This window comes from Eumetopias jubatus, unplaced genomic scaffold (genome assembly GCF_037043125.1).
Source record: "Eumetopias jubatus isolate StellerSeaLion01/CBP00866 unplaced genomic scaffold, mEumJub1_p1.0 scaffold_2, whole genome shotgun sequence".
NCBI lineage: Eukaryota > Metazoa > Chordata > Mammalia > Carnivora > Otariidae > Eumetopias > Eumetopias jubatus.
In genome coordinates, this window is record NW_028274808.1 from 87,972,337 (window position 1) to 87,989,542 (window position 17,206).

A 17,206-nucleotide genomic window follows, 5' to 3' on the forward strand; every position below is an offset into this window, starting at 1 on the left:
AGGAGTTGATCCCATTTACAATTGCATCCAAAACCATAAGATAACTAGGAATAAATCTAACCAAAGAGGAAAGGATCCGTACTCAGAAAACTATAAAATACTTATGAAAGAAATTGAGAAGACACGAAGAAATGGAAAAACTTTCCATGGTCATGGATTGGAAGAACAAATATTGTGAAGATGTCAATGCTACCTAGAGAAATCTACACATTCAATGCAATCCCTATCAAAAGGACATCAATTTTTTTCAAAGCAATGGAACAAGTAATCCTACAATTTGTATGGAACCAGAAAAGACCCCGAATAGCCAGAGGAATGTTGAAAAGGAAAAGCAAAGCTGGTGGCATCACAATTCCGGACTCCAAGCTCTATTACAAAGCTGTCATCATCAAGACAGTATGGTACTGCCACAAAAACAGACACATAGATCAATGGAACAGAATAGAGAGCCCAGAAATGGACCCTCAACTCTATTGCCAACTAATCTTTGACAAAGCAGGAAAGAATGTCCAATGGAAAAAAGACAGTCTCTTCAACAAATGGTGTTGGGAAAATTGGACAGCCACATGCAGAAGAATGAAACTGGACCATTTCCTTACACCACACACAAAAATAGACTCCAAATGGTTGAAAGACTTAAGTGTGAGACAGGAGTCCATCAGAATCCTAAAGGAGAACACAGGCATCAACCTCTTCGACCTCAGCAGCAGCACCTTCTTCCTAGAAACATCTCCAAAGGCAAGGGAAGCAAGGGCAAAAATGAACTATTGGGACTTCATCAAGATCAAAAGCTTTTGCACAGCAAAAGAAACAGTCAAAAAACCCAAAAAACAACCGACAGAATGGGAGAAGATATTTGCAAATGACATATCAGATAAAGGGCTAGTATCCAAAATCTATAAAGAACTTCTTAAACTCAACACCCAAAGAACAAATGATCCAATCAAGAAATGGGCAGAAGACATGAACAGACATTTTTCCAAAGAAGACATCCAAACGGCCAACAGACACATGAAAAAGTGCTCAACATCGCTCGGCATCAGGGAAATCCAAATCAAAACCTCCATGAGATACCACCTCACACCAGTCAGAATGGCTAAAATTACAAGTCAGGAAACGACAGATGTTGGCGGGGATGCGGCGAAAGGGGAACCCTCCTACACTGTCGGTGGGAATGCAAGCTGGTGCAGCCACTCTGGAAAATAGTATGGAGACTCCTCAAAAAGTTGAAAATAGAGCTACCATACCAACCAGCAATTGCACTACTGGGTATTTACCCCAAAGATACAAATGTAGGGATCCGAAGGGGTACATGAACCCCGATGTTTATAGCAGCAATGTCCACAATAGCCAAAATGTGGAAAGAGCCAAGCTGTCCATCAACAGATGAATGGATAAAGAAGAGGTGGTATACACACACACACACACACACACACACACACACACACACACACACTGGAATATTATGCAGCCATCAAAAGGATTGAAATCTTGCCATTTGCAATGACGTGGATGGAACTGGAGGGTATTATGCTGAGTGAAATAAGTCAATCAGAGAAAGACATGTATCATATGACCTCACTGATATGAGGAATTCTTAATCTCAGGAAACAAATTGAGGTTTGCTGGAGTGGTGAGGGGTGGGAGGGATGGAGTGCCTAGGTGATAGACATTGGGGAGGGTATGTGCTATGGTGAGCACTGTGAATTGTGTAAGACTGTTGAATCACAGACCTGCACCTCTGAAACAAATAATACATTATATGTTAAAAAAAAAAAAAAAAGAAGAAGAAGATATCAGGAAGGGAAAAATGAAGGGGGGGAATCGGAGGGGGAGACGAACCATGAGAGACTATGGACTCTGAGAAACAAACTGAGGGTTCCAGAGGGGAGGGGTGTGGTGGAATGGGTTAGCCTGGTGATGGGTATTAAAGAGGGCACGTACTGCATGGAGTACTGGGTGTTATAAGCCAACAGTGAATCACGGAACAGTACATCAAAAACTAATTTTGTAATGTATCGTGTTTAACATAACATAATAAAATATATATATATTACAAAGTCATAGTAATCAAAACAGTATGGTACTGGCACAGAAATAGACATATAGATCAATGGAACAGAATAGAGAATCCAGAAAGAAACTCATACTTCAATGGTCAATTAACCTGCAACAAATGATGCAAGAATATACAATGGGGAAGAGACAATTTCTTCAATGAATGTGCTGGGAAACTGGACAGCTGCATGTAAAAGTAAAAACTGGACCACTTTTTTTATAGCATTCACAAAAATAAACACAAAGTAGATTAAAGACCTAAATATGGGACCTGACACCATAAAACTCCTTGCAAAAGAACATAGGTGTAATCTCTTGGACATCAACTATAGAAACATTTTTCTAGATATGTCTCTTTTTGACAATGGAAACAAAAGCAAAATTAAACTTTTGGTATTAAAGCAAAAACAAACAAACAAACAAACAAAACCTTTCACATAGCAAAGGAAACCATCAACCAAACAAAAAGGCAACCTACTGAATGGCAGAAGATATTTACAATGTTATTCTGATAAGGGGTTAATATCCAAAGTATATAAACAACTTACACAACTCAATGCCCCCCACCCCAAAATAACCCACAACTAATTTGATTAAAACATGGGCAGAGGACTGATTAGACATTTATCCAAAGAAAGTGACAAACACATGAAAAGATGCTCAACATCACTAATCATTAGAGGAATGCAAATTAAAACCACAATGATTTATCACCTTTATTAAACCTCTCAGAATGGCTATAATCAAAAACACAAGAAATAATATGTTGGTGGGGATGTGGAGAGAAAGGAAACATTCATGCAGTATTGGTTGGAATGTAAATTGGTGCAACTACTCTGGAAAACAGTATGGGCATTCCTCAAAAAATTAAAAGTAGAGATAGATACCATATGATCCAGTCCTTCTGCTACTGGGTATTTATCCAAGTGAAAACATTAATTGGAAAAGATATATGCATCTCTGTGTTTTGTGCAGCATTATTTACAATAGTCAAATATGGAAGCAACTCAAGTGTCCATCGATAAATGAATGGAAAAGGCAGAGGTGATATACACACACACAAACACACACACATCTATATACATACACAGTGGAATATTACTCAGCCATTAAAAATAATGAGACTGACAATTTGCAAGAACATGGATGAACCTAGAGGGTATTATGCTAAGTGAAATAAGTCAGAAAAGGACAAATACTATATGATTTAGAAAGATACATTAATTGCTAATTAACAGATACATTAGTAAGAGAACTGATGGTTGCCAGAGGGGAGGAGGGTGGGAAAATTGGCAAAATGGGTGAAGGAGAGTGGCAGGTATAGGTTTCTAGTTATGGAATTAATAAGTCATTAAGATGAAAGGTACAGCGTAGGGAACATAGTCAATGGTACTGTAATAGTGTTGCATGGTGACAGATGGTAGTTACAGCTGTGGCAAGCATAGCATAATGTGTAGAGTTGTTGAAATATTATATTGTACACCTGAAACTAACATCACATTGTGTGTCAACTATACTTCCATAATTATATATGTATATATAGGGTTGAGATCTAATAACTAATTTTTACTGCTTCATGAGGATATTCTTAATTGAAACTGTTCTTTTGTTTTATCTGCAAGTGCATGATGGTAAGGAATGCAAGGACCACTGGCAGCTTGGTGCCACTTGATTCATGCTAAGGTAGTAGCAGTTTTAATATGGATTTTTTATTATTATTGTAAATGTCAAAACAGTGAAAAAGCAAATAACAGTACTATTATAAAAGATAATGTTGATATGACAGATCCCTTAAAAATAACTTGGGCAGCCCTAGCAGTCCATTGGACTATACTTTCAGATATACCTTTACTCAAAAATACACTAGAAAGAATAAAGTTTAGGGATACACTTATTATGACTGCTAGGGTAAAAGGATACCGGTAGTTAATTTTGTAACTTAAACCTATATTTAATATTTTATTAGTTGCTCTTAGCTAAAATCTTTTATGATTAGTCACTGCTAATATTTGGATCTGTAAAAGAAGGAGTACACACTCCACAAATAAAAGGGATAGCATGATTTTAATCCTAAAGATGAAACTGGGGAGATATATTTATCTTCTGACCCAGTCCTCCTTCTCAATCCTATACTAATTTGGAATGAAGATTTAGCTGCTACAGGAGGCATCCTTGATAGAAGAGAAGTCTTGAATTATAATGTCCTTGAATTACAACTACCCAGGGAGTTCAGTGAAGAAGTCACTTACAAATAAATATAAAAAAGCTGCCACCTATCTATAATAAGTATAACCAGTTAGAAAATATAACAGAAAAAATAACCCTTTGATAATCCAATAAAAATGTAAAATTCCTAGCAATAAACTTAATAAGAATATGCAAAACCTCTCTGAAGAGAACTACATGAATTTATAGAAAGACATAAAAGGATACTTGACAATAGTTAGAGGCATTCCATTCTACTAGGTAGAAAGAATAAACAATTGTAAACAATGTAAATTTTGCTCTAATTGACTCATGTTTCACTCAATCAAAATAAAAGCCAGAATAAAATTTTTCCCTTCAATTTGACAATAAGATTTTTAAAGTTTTTCTAATAGAATAAATATGTGAGAATCACCAAAATAATTTTGACAAAATAGTTACTAAAAATATGCATGTCAAAGCTACATCCATTGAAACAATGGAGTATGGGGCGAGTTAAACACATTATCCAATGCCACAGAACTCAGAGTCAAGAAATAGACCTAAGTTATACCATAAATGTGGTCATGATGATGATCATGAAAATTATAGTGATCACATGCTGAGTATTTACTATATGTCATGTACAATTCTAAGTGATTAATATGTAATAACTCATTCAGTCCATTCTGAAACTATATGAGGTGTTATGTCCTCACTTTAGAAATGAGTTTTCTGAGGTTAGTAAATGGAGGATGATTGAATAACTGATTTGGGAAAATAAAGAGAAAATGAAGTTAGAGATTTTATGTACATATGTATATACCTGTCCCAAAATACATTTCAAATGGGTTATATCAAATATAAAAAATAAGACAAAATGTGTAAAAACATGGCTGATTATTTACATAAACAGTGGGAAAAATTCTTTGTAAAGCATGATACCAAAAACATAAAACAAAAGGTTGATAAGTTTAGATATGTTACATTTTTATTTCTACCTTCAGGCAAAGAATTAAGAAAGACAGATAATACCCAGAATATTGGAGTAATAGAGAAATATACAACCTCATTTCTGCTGGAGGGATGATGGATCAATAGCCTTAGACATATGTATACTCTTTAAGCTAAAAATTATATTTCAAGAAAATTTTCATCAGGAATCATAAAAATGAGCAAGGAGTTAGATATAAAAAATGTTCATAAGTATTTTTATAAGCACAATAAATTGGATATAATGTAAATATCACAGAAGAGTTGGTTGTTAGGATAGAAATTACAGTATAACCATAGTAAAGTAATAGGTAGACTTTATAATGATGTTGTAGATCTGCACTTATGAGCATGGAAATATGTTTGGGTGTATATTAAATGAAAAATGCTCATAAACTGTATGAGCAGTTAGATCCATGTTTATCACACACACACACACACACACACACACACACACCCCTTCTAACACAGTGACTAACCTTGGCTGCATGTTAGAAGCACCTGGAGAGATTATAAAAATCTTATTATCACGACTGTAATCCAGACCAATTCAATCAGACTTTCTGGAGGGGAGATAAAAGTATCAATATTTTAATGCTCCTAAGCTGATTTCAATATGCAGCTAAGTTTGAAAACTATGGATACAGAATCATAAGCTAAGTTGTTAGTTCTGAATGTCTTTGTGGAATAAAATTAGGATACATTTTTTCTAGCCTTCCTTATATGTGTTTTCAATTGATATACGGATCATTTAAATGGCAATAATGATATGGGGTGTATTCACATGTAAAATGAGGAGTTTGACCCCATTTTTTGATGTCTGACGCTTGAAAGCTTTAAGACTGCCTCCCCTGGTCTCCTTTTATTTGCTTTCTTAAGCCATCTTAGACCTGCTTGAGAGGCTGCCCTACACTCCCCAGAGGCTTCAAATATATAAAACAATGTTTCATACCCTGTGTGTATGTATGTGGCATCACCAGTCTCAACATAAACCAAATCTTGGATGGAGCTCCCTTTGACTTTTCAGGGGACTGTAACATGAAAAACAATTTTTTTGTTTTGCTGTTGTTGACTCAAAAATTGTCTTTACAACTCCTCATAAGACCACATGACTTCCTGGACCACCAAATACTCTCTTTACTTTTATTGTCTTTAGCTGCTAAATACTCCTGCTTTGTCTTCTGGGAGCTGACTAGGGGTTTATATCTCTATTATCCTACCAGACACAACTCCCAGGGGATTTTGCTATCCATTCCTTATGGATAGCAAACTGAATTTTTAAGGCTTCAGGGGCAAGACATGGAATCTGACCATTCTGGCATTGCTACTGTCTTTGCTCTGTTATGATGTAACACAACAGCACTATCCCTTGATTCAAATTCTTGAGGTTTGATGCCATGATGAGAAAGAAGTGGGCTGAAATTTTGCTTCAATTTTAGAGTCTCAGAGTTGACTATTTTTTTTTTTGTATATCCTTCTCTAGAACATTTACTTCTACTATAGTTTTGACCAAATTCCTTGTTCTTTTAAGCAACTTTTAGCTATCTCTCATTTATACTTGAATTGCCATGCTCCTGGCAATGTTATCAGAGAAATTTTAAAATCTTTATTAGCCATTAGTAAGCCTTCTTTACAATCATTTGTACCTATGCATATTTTTCCTGTTAAGATGATAAAAAAGTAAAATTTTATATTCTATTAAATAATTTATAATTCTAAAAGTTCTAAATAATTATTATTTTAATAGTTTTATAATAAGCTCTTGAGTGAGTCAATCATAATCTATCTCAGTGGTTGGCAAACTATGGCTCCCCAACCCAATCCTGCTTTTGTGCATACAATTTTGGAACTCATTCGAATTTTATTGGAACTCATTTATTTATGTGACTACTTTTGTGTTACAACAGCAGAGCTGAATAGTTGTGACAGAGACCATATGGCTTGCAAAGCATAAAATATTTACTATCTGTCCCTTTATGTAAAAAGTTTGCTGACCTTGATTGAGGTTATTGTGGAACAGCTAAGATTTTAAGATTTTGCACAGGAAAAACCACTAAAACAGAAATAATGGAACATTTGAAAATATTTGATAAGTGAAAAGCAGTGACAGGATAAGAACTGCAATGGAATGAGGGGGGATTAAGACTTTTCGATGTCTAGCATGCAGTACGGATTGCTGTGCATATTATACGTCTTCATTCACTAAACCCTAACAACCCCTATGTCTTCCTTTTATCTTTTCACAGGCAAACTTCCTCTGATTAATTTTGGAGGAGACAAGAATTATTTTTCATATTTTCTTCTTAATTCAGATGAACTCCAATGTTTCCCAAACTAACCTGGTTTCTGATAGTCTTGGCTCTGATAAAGAAAACTCTTTTTTTAGATTAAAATTGTGCTCTCTTAGAAATTTACAATGAACACGTCAAATACTTCATTTAACTTGGTGAGGGAACTAGTGAGATGTTCTTACTGAATCAAAGGAGAATTTAAATAATTTGCATGCAATAAAGAAATGCTAAAACAAGCTAACAAATAGATTCAAAAAGTGGTCTAGCAATAGTCTATAATCAATTGCTTTCTACTGGATGCAACAGATTTATATTTCTAAGACAAGAATTATTTGAATTACCATCAGTTTTTTTAATAGAGTTGTAAAATAGCTCAAATAGAATCAAAAGCAGGGATAACCCAGATAGAATAAATGAATTTGGAGCCCACTAGTCTTTTCTGTCACAACACAAAGTCAGTTTTTCCTGACAGCTCAAATGATCCACTTCTCTCCTTGCCTACTTTATTACCAATATGGAACCCTGCCTTTTTTCATTTGTTCTTGCAACACTGTGGTTTTTGGAAGGGATATACCGCCCTTCGGGGGCTAATGCCCAAAGGTAGCTCCATAGCTGAAGTACAAAAAAGGAAAATATTAGACATTACTGCCCAAAGACCTTAATCACTCTTCTCTCCATAGAGTAGGTATCTAGAAGTTCTACTATTGTGTATTCTCATTCAGCTTTCTACTTCAATGGCCTGTAGAAAGTCAATGCTCTCTATTTTGCAAAGAAATTCAGCATTCTTTTTATCTCATCCTTGGACCTGACTATATGCCCAATGGTGTGAAAATGTTGAGGTTTGGAGCGAAAGGTCAAGAAAGAATTCTTGAGTCATCTTTGGTACAAAAAGGTGTGTGTGTGTGTGTGTGTGTGTGTGTGTGTGTGTATTTAAGATTTTATTTATTTATTTGCCAGAGAGAGAGAGAGAACACAAGCAGGGGGAATGGCAGGTAGAGGGAGAAGCAGGAACCCCGCCAGGTAAGGAGCCCAATGCAGGACTCAATCCCAGGACCCTGGGATCATGACCTGAGCTTAAGGCAGATGCTTAACCAACTGAGTGACCCAGGTGTCCCCAAAAAGGGAGCATGGAGACAGGACCCACAGGCAGAAAGAGCTGCACTGGGGTCTTGAGGAGTGGATGATTACATACTTTCAAGTTGGGAGGGGGTTAGGGATAGCATAAATCTCTAAGAAATTTGGAAGCAAGGGGCTAGTGGTTGTTATGAAAAGATCACTTATAACTGTCTAGTAAAACCTTAGTCATGAAAACCTTCAGATGTATATCAGTGGGCCATATGCTTGGAAGATGATTGCTAACATATATCTTGGTGTGGGGGGTTGTGGGTAGAGATGAAGGAAGTTTTCAAAGGAACTTTTATATGTTAAAGGAGACTTACAGGATCCTGGAGGTCAAGATAATTTTAAGCTAAGATTGCCTTTTGCCCTTAGCAGAGTATTAACATCGAGTCAACTGAGTTCCTGGAGAAAGGTCACTCTGCCTGTCTCAAGGACTTGTCATTGGGCTGTAAGTTGTAAGGACATTTAATTTTTTTCTTTTTCCTTTGTTCTCCACATCATCCAAGAAGATGCAAATGGTCAATTGAAAATTCCTACTGAGATCAGTCAGGCATTTTCCCTAATTTAAAGAACAAATGAACCAGCCTCTCTGAAGGCAAAATTACATCAGTTCTCTAGAGGACAAAGGTGTCTGTAGTTGGGTTTTGGTTTTAACTCAATAACAGTTTCTTTTTCCAAGATGAAAGGTATTGCAGGAAAAAAGGTAGGATAAGGAATATGGACAGTTCTTTTTTTTTTTAAGATTTTATTTATTTATTTGACAGAGAGAGACAGCGAGAGAGGGGACACAAGCAGGGGGAGTGGGAGAGGGAGAAGCAGGCTTCCCGCGGAGCAGGGAGCCCGATGTGGGGCTCGATCCCAGGACCCTGGGACCATGACCCGAGCCGAAGGCAGAAGGCAGATGCTTAACGACTGAGCCACCCAGGCGCTCCGGAATATGCACAGTTCTAAGTTCAGAGTTAGGTTTGTTATTTTTATTGAGTTGTTAGGGAAAACCTCCCTGGTGAGAGATTCAGATGAAGCAAAGGAAGATCTGGGGAGAGAGCAGTCCAGACAGAGAACTAACCAGTATAGACTCCCTAACTGTTAGTGTATTTGATGAAGAACAAAGAAGTCAGTGTAGCTGAGCAGACTGTGTGAAGAGGCATGTTAGAGAATATCAAAGGATGTTCTAGAAGTCATCTCATGCAGAGCCTTATTGGTAAAGACCTTATTTGACTATAACTTATCTTTTTTTTCCCCCAGAAGAGACAGTTTTGCCTATTTTCTCAGCATGATTGTCCATTGTCTTACTCTCAAAGTGTTTCAGTTTAGATAATAAATTGTATGGTCAACCTTACTTATACATTATTGTAAAAACTTTAGCTATTTTTTAGTGAAATCAAGGCCAGTGTAAAATTTGGGAAGAATGATATAGAGACATGCATTTTTTAATTTTTTATTTTATTATGTTATGTTAATCAAAGACATATGCATTTTAAGAGGATAAAATTAATTAAAGAATATTGGGATTATCTTCATGGATGCTGAAATTGATAAGGAAAATCTGTGTCCTAAGATGGCCGACCGAGCCAGTGCGAGAGTCCCAGTCCTTGCCGCGGGGCTCTTCCTGGTCCTTCTCCCTGCCCCGCTTCATGCACATGCCAAAAGTGCTAAGTATGCGGAAGTAGAAGTGTATAAATTGTCCCCTTTGTGCTCGGGCCTCAGGCCTTTGGAGACCACTCTCCTCTGAGCCTGCCAGCATTAAATAAACCTCCTATCCTCCAAGATCTCCGGGTGCCACTTGGTTCTTCCATTGGGTGATCCAGTCCAGGTTCCGTAACAAAATCATCAACAATTATGCTGGGAGTGAATTACATTGAGCTGTAGAAGAGGAAAAATATCTTTCCTCTATCTATCTTTGGCTCTTACCTAGGTCTTTGAAGTTAAAGAGAGCAAGAGAAAAATATACATAGTTAAGTTTGACACAGGAGCCTTCATAAGGAAATGAAGACCCAAAGAAGTATTTATTTATTTAAGTAGGTTTCACACTGGGTGTGGAACACTTGAACACTTGAACTCAAGACCTGAACTGAGATCAAGAGTCTGACACTTAACTGACTGAGCCACCCAGATGCCCTGACTGAAAGAAGTATTTAAACCAGAGCACTTTTACGCTAACTTTGATGAAGAGTGGAAAATGTGATAGGACTGAGGGTATGAGCTAAGTGTAGCAAACTTCCAGGAAATCAGCAAAGCCTATCGTTTCAGGTTTTTCTCTGCATTCCTCCTTCTTTGGAGATGAGGATGCTCCTTTCCTCCCATATAGGCAGATACCTCTCATGTTTAAGGACCTGCTTCAAAAAAGAAGGTCAGAGAGAACTTCCTGCATCTACCGTCTCTCAGATTCTTTCTGCTTAAAATAATAACTATGCTAACGTGTCATATTTTGGGGTAATATGTCTTGAATCTCATCAGAGCCAATTGCTAAAATCTTCTAGGAACGAGATTCAAGAGATTGGATATCAAGCAGCAAAAAACCAGGATCCTTGAAAGAGAAGTAGCAGATGAGGGTGGAGAAGGGAGTGGAGTGGGTAGACCCCAATTTATTGCCCAGAGAGTGTTTCTAGCAATAGGGCAGCAAGGGAAAGCCAAGGGAAACCTGGAAGTGTCTCTGTAGTCAGGGGACAGAACTGAGAGTTCAGGAAGACCAAGGCCATGAGAGTTCATAAGGCAGAGTACAGAAGAAAGGAAGCTGCACAGAAAGAGAACTCTGAGACAGAGTGGGTCCCTCATGATATATTCAACTGAATATTGAGAAGCCCAAGTCTGTGAACACACTGCTTGATGGCTACAAGAACCCTCTGAAAGGATTAGAGATACCAATTTCTGGAACTCACTTAGAGCCTAGAATAGTGTTTGTTCCCACCAGCCAGAATGGAAGATACAAAAAGAAGACAGAGAAAAAACTGTCACTAGTTGATGTTACACAGGTAGTATCGGAGTTATGGTACTTAATGGTTACTACCAAAAAGAAGGTTTAGCTGGAATAGTGGCCAAAAGAAGATCTAAAGAGGGGAAAACAAAAAACAAAAAACAAAAAAAAAAAAAGGAAAGAAAGAAAGAAAGAAAAATGAAATGATAATGGTGCCTTTGGAAAAATTGCTACTATTAGAGGCTGGTGAATTGAGGATACTGGTAAACAGTTGCCACGGGGTGATAATCTGGGCTAAAGGAAGCTGTGGATTTCAAGCATTATGATATGCCACCAGTGAGCCCCCCTACTTACAGACCCATATTTTGTCTTTCCAAAATCTTCTTTTAAAGGGATGAGAGAAGTGTAGCTGCCTTACTGTGGTGGAACATGATGCAATATAAAATGCCTAAAGCAGTGCTTCTCAAACCTTAATCTATTAAATAAAACTTATCTGGGAAATCTTGTTAAAATGGAAGCGATTCAGTAGCTTGGGGTGGGGCCATATATATTCTGTACTTCTAAGTTTCCCTGTGGAGCCTCTGCTGTTGGTGCGTAGACCACACTCTGAGTAGCAACAGTCTAGAGGTTTTAAAGTGCTGTGCACACTTTAATTAGGGGTCCTAAAAATTGGGCGGTGGAGTCTAAGTTTTTGTGGTACCAAGGGGTATATACAACTTCTGCTATACTACTAAGTGACACTTTTTCCCAAGGAAGTTGTCTAATGGAAATGCTGTGTAAAGGATATCAGAGCAGTAAACCTTTTAGGAAAAAAAAAAATAAAAAGGCTAGGTAGATAATTTTACAAGCTACATTTGCAATATATTTTCAAGATAAAACATAGGCTTAATGGATTTATATTTGGTTGCCCTTTTGTATGTAAAACAATTTCATTTTGAACCTCATAAGAACCTCAATAAGATGATGAAGTGTTTATATACAAAAATGGAATGGTAGAAATGTGAGAACTTTGAAGGTTAATCCACTGACAATACAATGTCAATTTATGTGCTTCTATATTGTAAACTAAATCTATTCTAAAAGTAAAAGAAATTATAGACAAATGGACAGTGACCTCAAAAATTCCTTCTATTGCTGACCTTACTAATTGCCAGTATTTAATGCCTAGACAGCAGTTTTCTGAAGATACTAAGAGAATCAGAATCAACTTGGAAAAAAAATAATTCCCTTTAAACCATCTCAGTTCACAAGTGGTCAGGAGAAAATTGATCTTAGAGATCTACTAATGTCAATGGACATTCAAGCAAGATACTTTCTATTATATTCTTTATGTCCTTTGGCTTTTATTTTAGAAAACTGAAAGGAGCCAAGGAAGTTATGAACTGAGAGGAGTAGCCTTTTCTTCAAGACATTCTTCAACAGGACTGAAACTTCACCATCACTAAAAGGCAGGCCAGAGAGGAGCAGCTTATTGTTAAGTCAGTCATTGAACTGGCAACAGGTGTTTTTAATCTTTCTGAGTCCTGGCATACCTAGGAGCTAGACTGGAAAGATACTGAAACTTTGTGACTTGAGAACAAGCCATGATGTTGCTTGTAAAACTGGCCTGGGTGAAGGAACATTTAGGCAGTTTATTTCATAATGGGACTTGTGAACCAGTGACAGACCTGATTTCAGTCAAGGTCCTATTTCAGTAACTGCTGGGGCTAAAGGTGGTGATTTTCTCCCCACTCTCATTGCCCCTTATTTTGCGTCTCCCTGCCAGCTGTGCAATTTGCCGTGGGTTTGGCATGGCCACTGGAGTTCGTTATTCAGTATCATATCTCAGAAATGTTACTTTCCATTTATTTCCCATGAAATGAAGTGAAAAGACTAGTGTTTCTAAAAATTTATTCAAGCAATCATTTGCTTCTCTTTTATTTCCTTGGGGAAAGAGGCTCGTTGACTCTGGAAGGCATTCTGTATTTTTCCTTAGGTGCTTCTCACTGATAAGTAGAAAGAAAATGTTTTATCATACAGAAACTGAATGAATCTCTTGCAAAATTCACCTACCGATAGTCTTTGGCTGTCTTTTTAGAAGCAAAGAAAGATTTGTCTATCAGTTTATCCAACATACTATCTGCCTAATTTTCAGGCCATATTGCAGTTTGACTTAAAGCCCCAGGAGGTACAAAATATATATTGTGAATTCAGTGTCCATAACAATTTATGACAGACAATTGTAAAAATACAATTTAAAAAAGGAAATTTTGTTATGTTTTGGGAATAGTAAAGGCTTTTCAGCTTGGGTATAAAGTGGGAAATGAAAATAGTGAGTTCCAAAAAAATTTTTCTTCCTTCCTCTCTCCCTTCCCTTCCTTCTTTAGAGTTAACACCCCCAACCCTAACAACCAAGATGTTAGGACAATCGCTAGGTGGAAATGAGGTCTTCTAAATTATATCACTTTAATGATGCTATATGGTGGTGTATGGTTTTTTAAGACTTGACTTCTGAAATAGGTCACTGTTAAGGAATTTTAAGCCTATTTTATAATTTGGGTGTAATATTGAGAGCGTGCCTATATACTCTGTGGCTTCTTCTTCTTCTTTTTTTTTAATGTTATGGACCCTCAATTCGGTTGAGAAAACAGTTATTGAGAACCAAGGATTGGCAAAGCATTGTGCAATGAAAAACTGGTGATGCCCAAATGGATTAGGGATGACTTCTGTCAATCTATGGAGGAGATAGTTACTTGCAAAATAATATATAAGACAATTTCTGAAAAGCACTGTAATTAATCATACATTTGTTGAGCTTGTGCTTTGTGACAGGCACTACCCAAAGCAATGGTCATACCAGACAAAAAGACACATCCTTGCCTTTAAGGAAAACTTGTAATCAAAATTTAGATTGGTAAAGAGGCACATAATTGTGTCTATAATAATTGCTATAAAGAACACAGGCACATATACAGTGAGTCGCTGAAACTTATTTATATCAAAGGTGGTATGTACTATCTCTATGTATATATACTGCTGTTTCAATGGCAGACATGAATATCAGATTATAACACGGCTAAGACAAGACAGAGCCCCGTACTCCAGGCAGTAACTACAATTTGAGTGAGATTGACAGAAGAAAGTTATTAGCTATTGCATAGACCTATCCATCCTCTTTCTCTGTTCTCCAAAAAACATGGTCTTATATGTGTGAGGAAGCCAAAATCTGTATTTCCAATTATAATATCATTCTGGCCTGGTTTGCAGTGGACTATCTTTAACATTTTCTCATCCATACCAAACCAAACCAAACAACAGCCAAAAAGCTCATCTGCATATTTTGTTTGTTTTTAAACACCCACTTTAGTGTTATGGTTTTGCTCTTCTTTCCATTCCCTTCCAAATCAGTCACCAATTCCTATGGATACCTTTCACTGTAATGCATTAGCTGCAAATCTGTCTGTGAAGTTCTTGATTCCTAATCCAAATCTGGATTCTCATCTTTTTCTTCTACTTCTATTGTGGCCTTCACATTGTAGTCCTTGATTTATTCTTTTTAGTTCTATAATACATGTTTATAATACTTCATACTACTCCCAGTTTGGGAATCAAAAGTACGCCTTTGTTCTCCATAAATTACAGTCTTAATTCTTCAATCTAGCAATTAAGGCTTACCATAATTATTGTAATTTTAACAGCACAAATCAACATACATAATACTGTAAAGTTTACAATGCAGATTCATATTGTGGTCATGACATCAATCTTAAGGGATAGGTAGCATGCATTATTTTCCTGGGAGAGAAAGAGAGTGACTTTTCCAAGGCAACAGGGCATTTCATAATACCTTAATTTGAATTTAAGTCTTCTGCATTCAAATATGGATATTCTAAAATACAATGATTAATATGACTATACATATCAAATGTCCCCAGAATGACACTTTTCTTCCAGAGTAATGGGCTACTTGACCATGTACATATCTCCCTCAACCTGAAATTTTTGTTGATGTTTATTCCATATCTATTATTCCCTCAAAACACCAACACATCTTCTTTTTTTTTTTTAAGATTTTATTTATTTGACAGAGAGACACAGCGAAAGAGGGAACACAAGCAGGGGGAATGGGAAAGGGAGAAGCAGGCTTCCTGCCAAGCAGGGAGCCTGGTATGGGGCTCGATCCCAGGGCCCCGGGACCATGACCTGAGCCAAAGGAAGACGCCTAATGACTGAGCCACCCAGGCGCCCAACACATCTTCTTTAAAATACCATTTTTGGGTAGAATTTATCTTAATTTTTGAAGTAATAAAAGTTAAATTAATTGTTTCCCATACTTACTCAAATTTTACTACACTATTTTTCTTTGCTGTGTTACAGTTTCTTTTATATTTGTATCTTTTGTTTCCTTTAGCTCTTCAAGGCATAGTACATTTTGATATTTTAGAATACTTAATGAAATTTTTTGCACATAACAAATATTTACTGAATGTTTGTCAGTTCATTAACTGGTATTTCCCACTACATATTGTCTTATTTTTAAGACATTTTTTGTCAGCCTCTATTGTAGGCAGAATAAATAACCTCCCAAAGATGTCCATGTTTTAATCCCCAGAAACTATGAATAGGTCAGGTTAAATGCTAAAAGTAAGGTTGCCGGTTCAGCTGACTAGAAGATGGGGAGATTATCTTGGAGTATCTGGGTGGGCTCAATAAAATCACATGCATTCTTATAATCAGCAGAAGGAGGCAGAAGAGAGAGAACCAGAGAGATGGTAGTAAGAGAAGGACTTACCAGTATTGCTGGCTTTGTAGATTCAGGAATGGGCCATGAATAAAAGAGTGTTGGTAGGCTCCAATAGCTGGAAAAGGCAAAAAAAAATTTTTTTTATTTTATTCTAGAGTCTCTCAAAAGAGGAACAGCCCTGCCAACACCCTGACTTTAGCCTAGCAAGACTCAATTTCATACTTTGACTTTCAGAACTGTAAAATAATACATTTGTGTTGTCTTAAGCCACTAAATTTGTGATACTTTGTTACAGTAGCCATAGGAAATTAATATACGCTATACCATATTACAATAATATTAAAAAAGGGCTTTTATGGAAAATCGATTGAGATTTTCTATTAAGTCATATGAAGAATATATTCTGATGCAGTTTAAATTTTATACAGTGTTTCCTGGGTATATGCAGCCTAATTATTAAATGGTGCATAGCTCGATGTCAGCTAAACATGAGCCAACTTGGCATGAACCCTACCAACGTCTTCAGCTGCAGCTCTCATTGTTCCCCTCCTATTCAAGACACATGCCACAGTCAATGACTTGCAGTGTTCTAAAACAGCTCAGCTCTTCCTTAAGTTCTGCCTCGTCCACGTTGTCCCTACTGCCTTCCATTCCCTTGGGTTTTAAACCTCACTTTGGACATCACTCTTGGCAACTTCACTGTCTTCTCCTTTGTGTTTCCTTTGCCTGTTACATATTACTTGCTATAGTTTAGTTGACTTTTAACATCTCAGTTTTCCTTAGATTTTAAACAACTTGAGGGCAGGAACTGTCGGAGAGCAAGAATTTCCTATTACCTTCAAGGTCATTCTAGCTGGACTAAGAATCAAATTACATGAGACATATTAAGAGGAGAAAGTCAAATTTCATTTGCTATGTATAGGG